Raw genomic sequence first — 10406 nt, forward strand, 5'->3', positions numbered from 1 at the left:
CCTGAGAAGTTTTGGGTATTTTAAATTGCTGGTAGAGGCAAGAAAGTCCACATGATTGCGTCTCAAGGAAGAGTTGGGTTGGTTTTGACAAATATGACTATAAGAAAACATCACTGATGACAAGCTTGCCAAATTAGCCAAGGATATTGATACCAGTCTAACCAAGGGGACTTGGGGGTTCTTCTTTCGTCACTGAAAGCACGTGATTGTGCCTTTAACAGCATCACCAAATCTCACTGCCAGATTACAAATAGCTGCTACCCTCTCTGCTGGCCAAGGGTATTGTGTCTTCCTCACTGGAGTCAAGTTGGAGGCAACAGGAGGAAGGTATGAGAGAAAAAAAGGCATAGGGAGTGATAAAGAGCCTGTCCCAGTTGAATTCCAAATCACTGAAGATTTAACTCCATCTTGTGTGGGATGAGAGGGTGAGCTAAAATCAAATATGAAATCTAATATTTAAAATACAAAACACATGATTTTAATAACATACAGTTATCATTTTTAATCCAATTATTCTGTGGAAACAAGTAGGTGATTTCTCCAGAGTATAGTGTGTATTAGTTAATGACAAAAAAATATTCCGTGTTGAATTCAAAAAATTAACAGCAACAATAAATACCTAACACAAATGTGAAAATATTTTAAGAATCATATACTTAGTTGTAGATTCAGATTTCTAGTCTTTAGATATTACCTTATAAAAATAAGAGTAAGTATGCTTTAAAATGTTATTTCAAGAAATGATTACATATTAAATAATCTGGTAGAAACACTGATAAAATATTTTGGTATGTGAGGGGAGGGAGATACTTCTTTCAGTTATTGTTAATAGAAGAATGTTTGTGGATGTTGACCATGAAAGACTAATAGATTTTTAAATTCTGGAGAGATGTGAAAGAATGTAATTTATGGCACAGAAATTTTAAATGAGAGATATAGTTTGTGTGGGAGATTAATGTCATGAAACATGCCTAAATTTACTCAACACAAACTCACGATGGTATTTTTTTCATTGGAGTGTAAGTGATAGAATTAAACATTTGTATGCTTAACTCAAAAACTGGATGCATTTCACATGCTTATGATTTTTATTGTACCATAGTAAAAGATTAAAGGTAAAGTTTTACATTTTTTATTTGTGTGTCTTTTCTGTTGCTATCTAATTCATAAAGTGGCAATATGTTTTCTAGAAACATCTTTTTTTTAATGAATTACTATAAAGCACATAGCTTTGCTATTAAAAAGGAGGCATGGAATCAAATGACAACTACATAGATGATCCAAAGATGAAAATGATGTCAACAAGGTCATATCTGCAAGAAAAACTTGATTCATTCAATTGGTTAATATGTTGCCTTCATTTCTCCCTGTTAAGTAGAAACCAATCTGACTCCTAAGCAACACAAAAGATAAATTGTACCTTTTCTACTTATTTCCTTTATGGGATATTAGAAGTTTACTTAAAAGAATCCCTGGGAAGAAACAGCAAGAATTCTCAATTATTTTCTATACATATGCATAGGGAACTTCTCTAGGGTAGAAATAAACTGAGAAAAACTCATTCTCCTTGAAAACAATCCTTAGCTGAAAACAGGGAAATTTCCTATGACAAAAACACTTTGTAACAAACACAAAAAAGAAAGACAGTTATGATCTTAACATACTCACTTCTGTTGATTTAAAACTGTTTGGTAGGCATCTTGGATATACTAGAATTCGGTTCAGATATAAAATTATTTAAAAATGAAAAATAAATTTTGTCTCTTCACCCTTGAGATTTTAAAGAAACCTTATGAAAAGATAGACCAGTATCAAAATACATTTTATTCTCTCCTTGAGTCAACTATAAGCTCTGTGTCTTCAAAGGTTGCTTTTTTACTTCAGAATATATGTTTGAAAAATATTAAAGATCTTGTTTCTCTAATTTGATTTTATTAGTGGATAGTAAAGCAGGAGAAATTTAGATTAAAATGCTAAAATGTTTATGTAGGGTGTTTATGTGACACCAATGCATTTGTGTAGAAAACAGAATAAAATTACCAAACTAACATTTATGCTTATATGATAGATAAATGTGTCAATGGATATCTCCTATTTTGTGGAACTTGGTGTATGTGTGTGTGTGTGTGTGTGTATGTATATATATATATATATATATATACATACACACACATATGTTTTATAAATGTATGTGATGAATTTGTTTAAAGGATATAATTTGTTTTTGTTAAAAACTGTGAATGCATGTACTTATTGTAATTTCCCTGATAGAACTTTGAGTTGATAGACTGAATACAGCATAGGGTGAAATGGGATTACATTTGCAATTACGAGATAATAGGTAAAGAGTTTGCATCAACTTCAACCAAAGATTATAAATTGCTGAACTGTGCAAGAATTTCATGCTTAACAGAAATCAGAGTACGTTTCAAAGTAAAACTTTTTCAAAAGCCACAATATTTTGAAGGTACACAGTAATGTGATCACTATGGACTCTTCTATATACATGTTTTATAAATACCTGTTTGCTTTTCAGCAATTGTTGCTGAATATTTTAGTGTTGTTTAAATTACATATTTTTTCAAGTTTTCCATGAAAAATTTCTAGAGCTTTAAAAATGTATTCAGCACAAAATTGCTGAGAGGATTAATCTATGTGTTTGAAAATAATTTTAGGTAAGTGTTTTACTGAAGTACATGATGTTATATTATACATAAATGTACATAAATCGTAAACAGATTTTCCCAAAATTAATGAACCATTGTAACCAGCACTGAGATCAACAAAGGAGGAGGTCTTGTTTTTTAATCTTTTCTATGTCTTTTGATTGGGGCATTTAGTCCATTTACATTCAGAGTGATTATTGAAAGATATGAATTTAGTGCCATTGTGTTACCTGTAGAATTGGTGTTTCTGATGATGTTCTCTGCTCTCTGGTCCTTTCTATTTTTGTTTTTGTTTTTCTCTCAAAGAGTCTTTTTCCTTAAAACTTCTTGTAGGGCTGGTTTAGTGGTCATATTCTCTTTTAGTTTCTGTTTGTCTGGAGCACTTTTTATCTCTTCTATTGTGAACGACAGTCATGTTGTATAGAGTATTCTTGGCTGCGTATTTTTCACATTCAGCATGTTGAATAGACCACTCCTTTCTGGAGGCCAAGTATCTGGGGACAGAGCTACTGTGAACCTGATCTGTCTTCTCTTGTAGGTTAAGGACTGTTTTTCCCTTGATGCTTTCAGGATTATTTCCTTGTCTGCATTTTGTGACTTTGACTCTGATACCTTGGTGATGGTCGTTTTTTGTTGAATGCAATGGTAGTTCTCTGTGCTTCTTGGATTTTGATGTCTTTGTCCTTTCCCAGATTCGGGAAGTTTTCAGTTATAATTTACTCACATAATACTTCTGCCCCCTTTTTTTCTCTTTTCATCTTCTGTTACTCCTATGTTACGAATGTTTACATTTTAATAAATTGGTGAGTTCCCTAAGTCTGCCTTGGTGATCCCTGACCTTTGTTTCCCTCTTCTTTTTAGCTTCAGTATTTTGCATAGTTTTATCTTCTGTGTCCCTAATTTGATCCTCTGACTCATCTACCTTCCTTTTTATGGCCTCCATTTGGGTTTGCATCTGGGTTATAGCATGTTTAATTTCCACCTGACTTGATCTTAGTCTTTTATTTTTACAGAAAGGGATTCTCTGGTGTCTTCTATGTTTTTTTTCAAGCCCAACTAGTTATTGTTATAATGGCTGTTTAAATTCTAGTTCAGACATCTTACATATATCTACATTGATTAAATCCCTGGCTCTCATTTCTTCCTATTCTTTCTTTTGAGGTGAATTCTTCCATCTTGTATTTTAGAGGAAGAAAAACCAATAATAATAACAGAATGAAATAAAAATTTGAAAATTAAAAAAAAATCAAATAAAGGAAGTAGATCCTAGGTGTGTTTTGGTCTGCTTGTTAAGAGAAACTTCATAGAAAAAAGAGAAAAGAGAAAAGAAGAGAGAAAAAAATAATAAAATAAAATAAAAAATATTTTTTTCTTTCTGTATCCAAGAAACAAAAGAAAAGAAAAACAACAAAAACAAAACAGAAGCCACAGCAGCAACAAATAATGAACAAATAAACAAACAAACTAAAAAAACCCAAATGAAGCTAGATCCAGTTTCTCTTAGAGCTAAAACTTTGCAGCATTCTAAGGTCAGTAGACTAAGCTCATGGAAGAGATTTTTGCTGGTCTTCTGGGTGAGAGGCCTGCTGCTGCTCTGATTATCAGGCCTACTTGCCCTACTGGGGATGGGTCTGAGGGCACATAGAAGGGCTTGATGTAACTGCTCTGTTCTCCAGTTGGTGGTGCTGTTTAGCTAATTGGAGTTGAAAAGTGGTGGGCTAATGGTGAAAATGGTTTCACCCCATTCTCTAGTCTCCAGAGCAAGAGTTCATGCCCTCAGAGACAAGTGATCAGTCACCCCTTCCATGTCCCTTACTTCTGTCAGTTCCCTGCCTTCCCCATGTCTGTGTCCAAGCTATCTACCTACCAGTTGGTGCCTCTCTCCAGAGTTTTATCTCAGGTGTGGCTGTGTTTCAGAACCACACTTCAGAGACCCCTAGGGCTCAGACCCACACTGATCCTCTTAGGGAATGTTTCCCCACACTTTGCCTGGTACTGACTTGTCCCAGGAAATGGTCACATGACCACATAGAGGCTTCAGAGTTTGTGATAAATCACAACATAAAGCTGGCACCAGGATTTGCTGCCCTCAGCTGGTGACTTTGTTCCTATATGGGTGAACGTGGTGACTTGATGGCTCCCATTGTGTCTTTTGTCCGTGGAGAGGTAGTATCACCTCCACCAAATACACTCCAAGCAGGGTAACTGCTACTCCCCATGCCACCCAAAGGATCTTTAGACCATGCTGCCCGCTCCCAGGCTCTGCCCTGCTTCCTCCCTGGAGCACTTCCGGGTGCTGACCTCTGACTTCAGACTCTGTGTTCCTCTGTTAATAAAAAAAACCAAAAAACAAAAACTGGTGGTATTGCAATCCTCTACTTTTTCCCCCATCCATGGTTTTGGGGAACAGGTTTTTTTTGTTTTTTGTTTTTTGTTTTTTTGGTACAGTACTCTGTGCATGTTTTCTTTCTTTCTAGCTGCCTTCTAGGAGAGTGCTTTCTTGTGCAAACCTGATGCACTGCTCTACCCCTCCTTCTGTCTTCTCTTCTACATGAAAATGGCTGCCTGCCCTCTGTGGTACTGTGGCTATTTTCTTCCCCAGTTTGCCTCTCTACACCATGTACCTGCTGCATTCTCTCCCTCAAATTATGCAGATTGTTCTCATAATTCTCACATTGATTTCCTACGTGTTCAAAATGGTTTGATGTTGATCTAGCTGTGTTGGAAAGATGAGACTAGCACAGGGTTCCCTAACTATGCTGCCAACTTGTCCTTTGGTGATTTTGAACAGCCTTCACCTATTACCTAATTGCAAAACTCCTCAGTTGTCTCCTTGAAGCTGAATTCTTGTAGTATTGGGTGTAGACTAGTCCTTGACTTACAATTAGATTAAAACATATGTTAAATTGAAAACCAATGGGTTGTTTGTTATCGGAATAAATAAGTACATTAATTGTCTTCTTATATCTATGATCGAATCTTTTTTTTTTCTTTTTTTTAGTTGCATGTTGATGTGTGTACCATCCATAAGTCCCATCTCTGGCATTCTTTGCACATACTATTTTAGTGGTATTAGCTTATTATCTTAGGGCATGGCCCTGACTAATATGTATACATTAGTCCATGTTCTTCAAATATGTACTTAGCTAGCCACATTTTAGTGTTTATTGGTCTCCCTTGAAATTTTCTAAATCTGCTTGATTCAATAAGTTCAAATTTACACACATTTTTTTCCTTCAAAATATAGTATCCATGTCAAGCCAGAAAGCTAGAAATCTTTTAAATTTGCATTATTATTTTTATTTCTTACCACTACATGCAGTGGGTTACCACATCTTAAGAATAGTGAAGTAAATCTAACTTTTCTTTGACTGTAAGTATAATAGAAGTCTCTATTAAAATATTTTAAAAATAAATTTAAAAGAAAAAATATGAAATGATCTTATGACCTAGTGTTAAAATCTACAACTTTGATCAATCTCTTCTATCTTATGCATATTTTTCAGTAGGTTCGATATTATAGACCATGTAATCTTGTTTTTGCTTTATACTATTAAACAACTACTTTTTAAAAACTGTACACTAAAAAATAATTACTGAATTGAAGATTTAGGCACTTTCCATTTATTTTACTATTATAAATAATGCTTTATTGAACTCCTTGTGTAAGACACTTTTATTTACAGTTATTTCCATATGATTGATTCCTAGAAGTAAAAATAACTGCCAATGATCATGAGTAATTTGAAGACTCTTTACACATATTACCAACATATTTCCCAAAAGAGATATAACAATGTATACAATCTTCAGGAGTGGCCATTTCCTTTTACCCTGGATAGTATTGACTATTTTCATTTTAAAGGAAGTAAAAGACATCAAAAATAAAATTTATGCTTGATATATATGTCACATTAATTCTACTTCTTAACAGTTTCTTAAATCAATACACTCCTGTTTGTTATTACTGCAACTGCCTTGGATTTGGCTCGTATAATTTGTCTGTTGTGTGGCATTTGCCTCTTAAATGGTATTTCAGCATTGGTTCTAATCTTCCCCCATTCTTTTGTCAACATTTTAAAAAATGATTTTCTAAAATTCTAATTTAGTTCTCTATCTCTCATGTGTATAACATAATCTGTAAATAATTCTGCATGCACAATAAATACACAATAGAATCTCAACCCTATGATACAGAATTCAGAAGAGACCTCATTTCAACAGATAAATGTTTCTGGCCTTTGAGTTGCTGCAAAATCCTACCTTACATTTCTTTATCAGGGCTGTATGTCCTCACACCATGTTTTTATGATTATTTTCTTAATACCTTTTCTGTACCTCCATTCCCAGTCCTTGCCCCTTTGATTGTAAGGTCTGTGAAGACAGGGATATGTCTATCTCATTTGTTCACATAATCTCTAATACCAAGCCCAGTGCATGATACAGACATGACATAATTTTCCAAGTGGATTGTGAATAAATTATCTTTACTGTCTCTTTCTTAACATCTCATTTTCATTCTCACAGATTTCTAAAACAAATATTAATAATATATTATCAGTAATTCACTGATATGTAGATAGTTTCCAGGGTATACTATGCTTTGTTGTTCTTCTTTTCTTTGAATATGCTTTTTGCTGTTCTATGTCTAAGAAATCACTTCTTACGATGGAGTCTTAACATGAATTAATCTTCTTTCTGTGTAAATTTCTCACCCTGCCTTATCACTCATCTCAGGAAGATTTAAAGGGTCCCACACTATAGTCTCCATAAACCTATTTGAGAACCTCTATGTTAGCAACTAGCTACAATCCCTCTCTCCCCGTATTTGTCAGTTTCTTGCCCTGACTGAGATTTCCTTGAGGAAGTGTAGCTATGAATCAATTGCTGCTTTAACATTATTTGTTCCATTAAGCAAAACAACAAGGAAGAATCAACTATTTTTAGTGTTTTGTAAGGAGAGTGACTAATAAGCTTTAAAAAAATAAGTGATGTGCCCTATAGACCAGAAGCTGGAATGAGTGTTTACTAGAAATATAGATAAGAGTATAATTTAGATGAACCATGGAACCTAGTTCATATTGTTTAACATAAGGCTCTTATGCAGACTGTGTTTGTTGACCTTACAAGGTTCAGGTGAGTGAGGGGAAGACTATGAGACAGACTATTTGTTCATGATAGTAATTTAAAATTGTATGCTGCATCACCAATCACTGGAAATTATTTGAATATTTTGTACAGGTACAAGCACCTGTCATTTAAGTCATGAAGGCTAAAATGAACCATATCACTAACCCTGTAAAATTGGGCCTTCAATTATTACTGAATTCGTGCTAACTTAAAACTGAAATGCTCTTAAATTCTAATTATACTATGCACCACATCGTTACCTGACTCCATGAATCTAGCTTGTGATCTTGCTACCTAACATCATAGTCAATTAACTCTGCTTATTGTTAACAATTTGAATTATTCCTCTGAAATTGATGCCTAAGGCCATACTAGTTAATCAAGAAGTTCCATTCAATTTAACCAAGTTCAGTGCCATATATTCTTTATTTGGTTCCATAACGGGAGTAGAGAGGGTGAGTAGGGAGAAAAGCTCACTTTATCCAGTATCAGTTCAACTCTTTCTTAACGTCCCAATTCAAAGGCTATGTCTTGGACTTCCAGAAGAGAGAGGTTTTAACATGTTTTATAGACAATTCAATATCACTTAAGGCTACCTTGAAGTCTCAGAGATGATAATATATACAACCCCAAATAATATCTATTAATACATTTAAAACAGCATTTTTATTTTAATGGTACTGAAACCTATAGATTGTTTAAAATTTTTAAAACATTTCCCTGAGAATATTTAAAAACTATAGAAGATGATAAAAAATAATGTTTCTGAAAATAATGTGGAATAGGCAAAGCTAGGATATGAGAAAATAGAAAATTAATGATGCTGCTTCCCAGCAGGGATATTGATATGCACATTACTGTGTTACTGGAATAAGACCAGAAGCAATGAAAGAATCAATGTGAGTCTGGTCCCATATTTCAAACATCCTTTTCTTTTACCAAGAGAAAAATATATAAGCATACATAAAAAACTACCCTGAACTCTATTTTCTCTCAGATTCATTTTTCTAGATCTTTATCTAGAATATACTGGCTTTAACTAGTTTGATCTCAGAGTACTTGTTTTTCATGTTCTTGATTACTCTTGATAATAGAGAACCTTGCATTAAAACATGAAATTTCTGTTTTGTGGAAAAAGCATAGGTTGTAGGGGCACATGAGAATACTAATTCTCATTAAATCCTAAATCACTTTATCTGAAACAATCACTTACAAGAAAATATTGCCTTAGGTTCAATTAGAAAATTCACCTATCAATGGAAAATTTGTGATTCTTATAGTGTACCTTATAATAGTATCATTACATGCTGTATAATACATTATTATACATTATGTACCTTATAATAGCATCATTAATACCCATATTTCCCTTCACATTTCAGGCATTTTTGGGCCTTTTATATATTAAGACAATTCTGCAAAAGAAGGTGAATTCTAAGTAGACAAAGGAATGTTTTCTAAAGGCCATGCCAACATCTTACATGGATGTACCCTAATTAATGAATACATCCAACTTTTAATTTACAGATATTACTTAATTAAATACTTACAGATGTTAAATATTTTGTTTTAAATATAACTGTATATATTTATTTTCATATATGTTAATGTATGAAAATATTCTCATGCTAATTCCATAATATATGCCAACATTTTATAGTTTTGGGCACATAATAATATTACCCGTATGAAATATTTGGCTAATTCATTTCATTATTCTACTATCAATGTAAGATGATGGTAATTTTTGACATAATTATTCTTAATATTTCTTTTCTAAATATCCTAAAAGTTAAGATCTTTAAATTTTTTGTGCAACCATTTTCATAAATTTTATTTATGCATATACATTTTTAAAGAGATTCCTTAAAATATGTCCTTAAGAAATTTTAATTAGCTTTTTGCTTTAAATAGTCAGTATTTATTTATATATATCAATGTATTTACCTTTATCATGGTCTTCATTTCATTTCGCATGGAAGTATGGCTTCTTGCTGGGATTGGTTTCCTTCTGTTGGAAATACATTTGCAATCATGTCTGCTGAAATCAACTCTGCTGTAGACAAACAAAACTTAACTTTTGTTTGTCAAAAAAATTTTTACTTTCCTTTCATTTTTTTAAGTCAGGTTTACTAGCGTGTAATTTACACGCAGTAAGCTCTACTCTTTAAAAGGTAAAAATTCAATGAGTTTTGGCAAATCTTGACAGTTATGTAACCACTACCAGTATTGGTTTTGGAACATTTTTATCACTCCACAAAATTCTCTCCCTCAGGTGCCTTGTAGTGAATCTCTTCTCCCCACCCACAACCCAGTCAGTCCTGGATATGATTTTGTCTCTATAAATGTTACTTTACGCAAATGTGTCATTTTCATCCTTTACCAGCAAAATGTGAAATTTTTACTGATTCTGGTTTTTTTTTATTAACACATATATGTCAGATATTGCTTGTTGTTTTCGTCTTTGGTTTTATAAATTTTAGGCATTCTAGAAAATATGAAGTCATGTTTCATTATAGTTTAAAGTTTTATGTACCTAATAGCTAAGAATTTTGACCATCTTTGCATGTGTTTATTTGATATCTATTTTTCCTTTTTGGTGAATTGTCT

The sequence above is a fragment of the Panthera pardus genome, unplaced genomic scaffold, assembly GCF_024362965.1.
Source record: "Panthera pardus isolate Hobbes unplaced genomic scaffold, ASM2436296v1 HiC_scaffold_1, whole genome shotgun sequence".
In the NCBI taxonomy this organism is placed as follows: domain Eukaryota; kingdom Metazoa; phylum Chordata; class Mammalia; order Carnivora; family Felidae; genus Panthera; species Panthera pardus.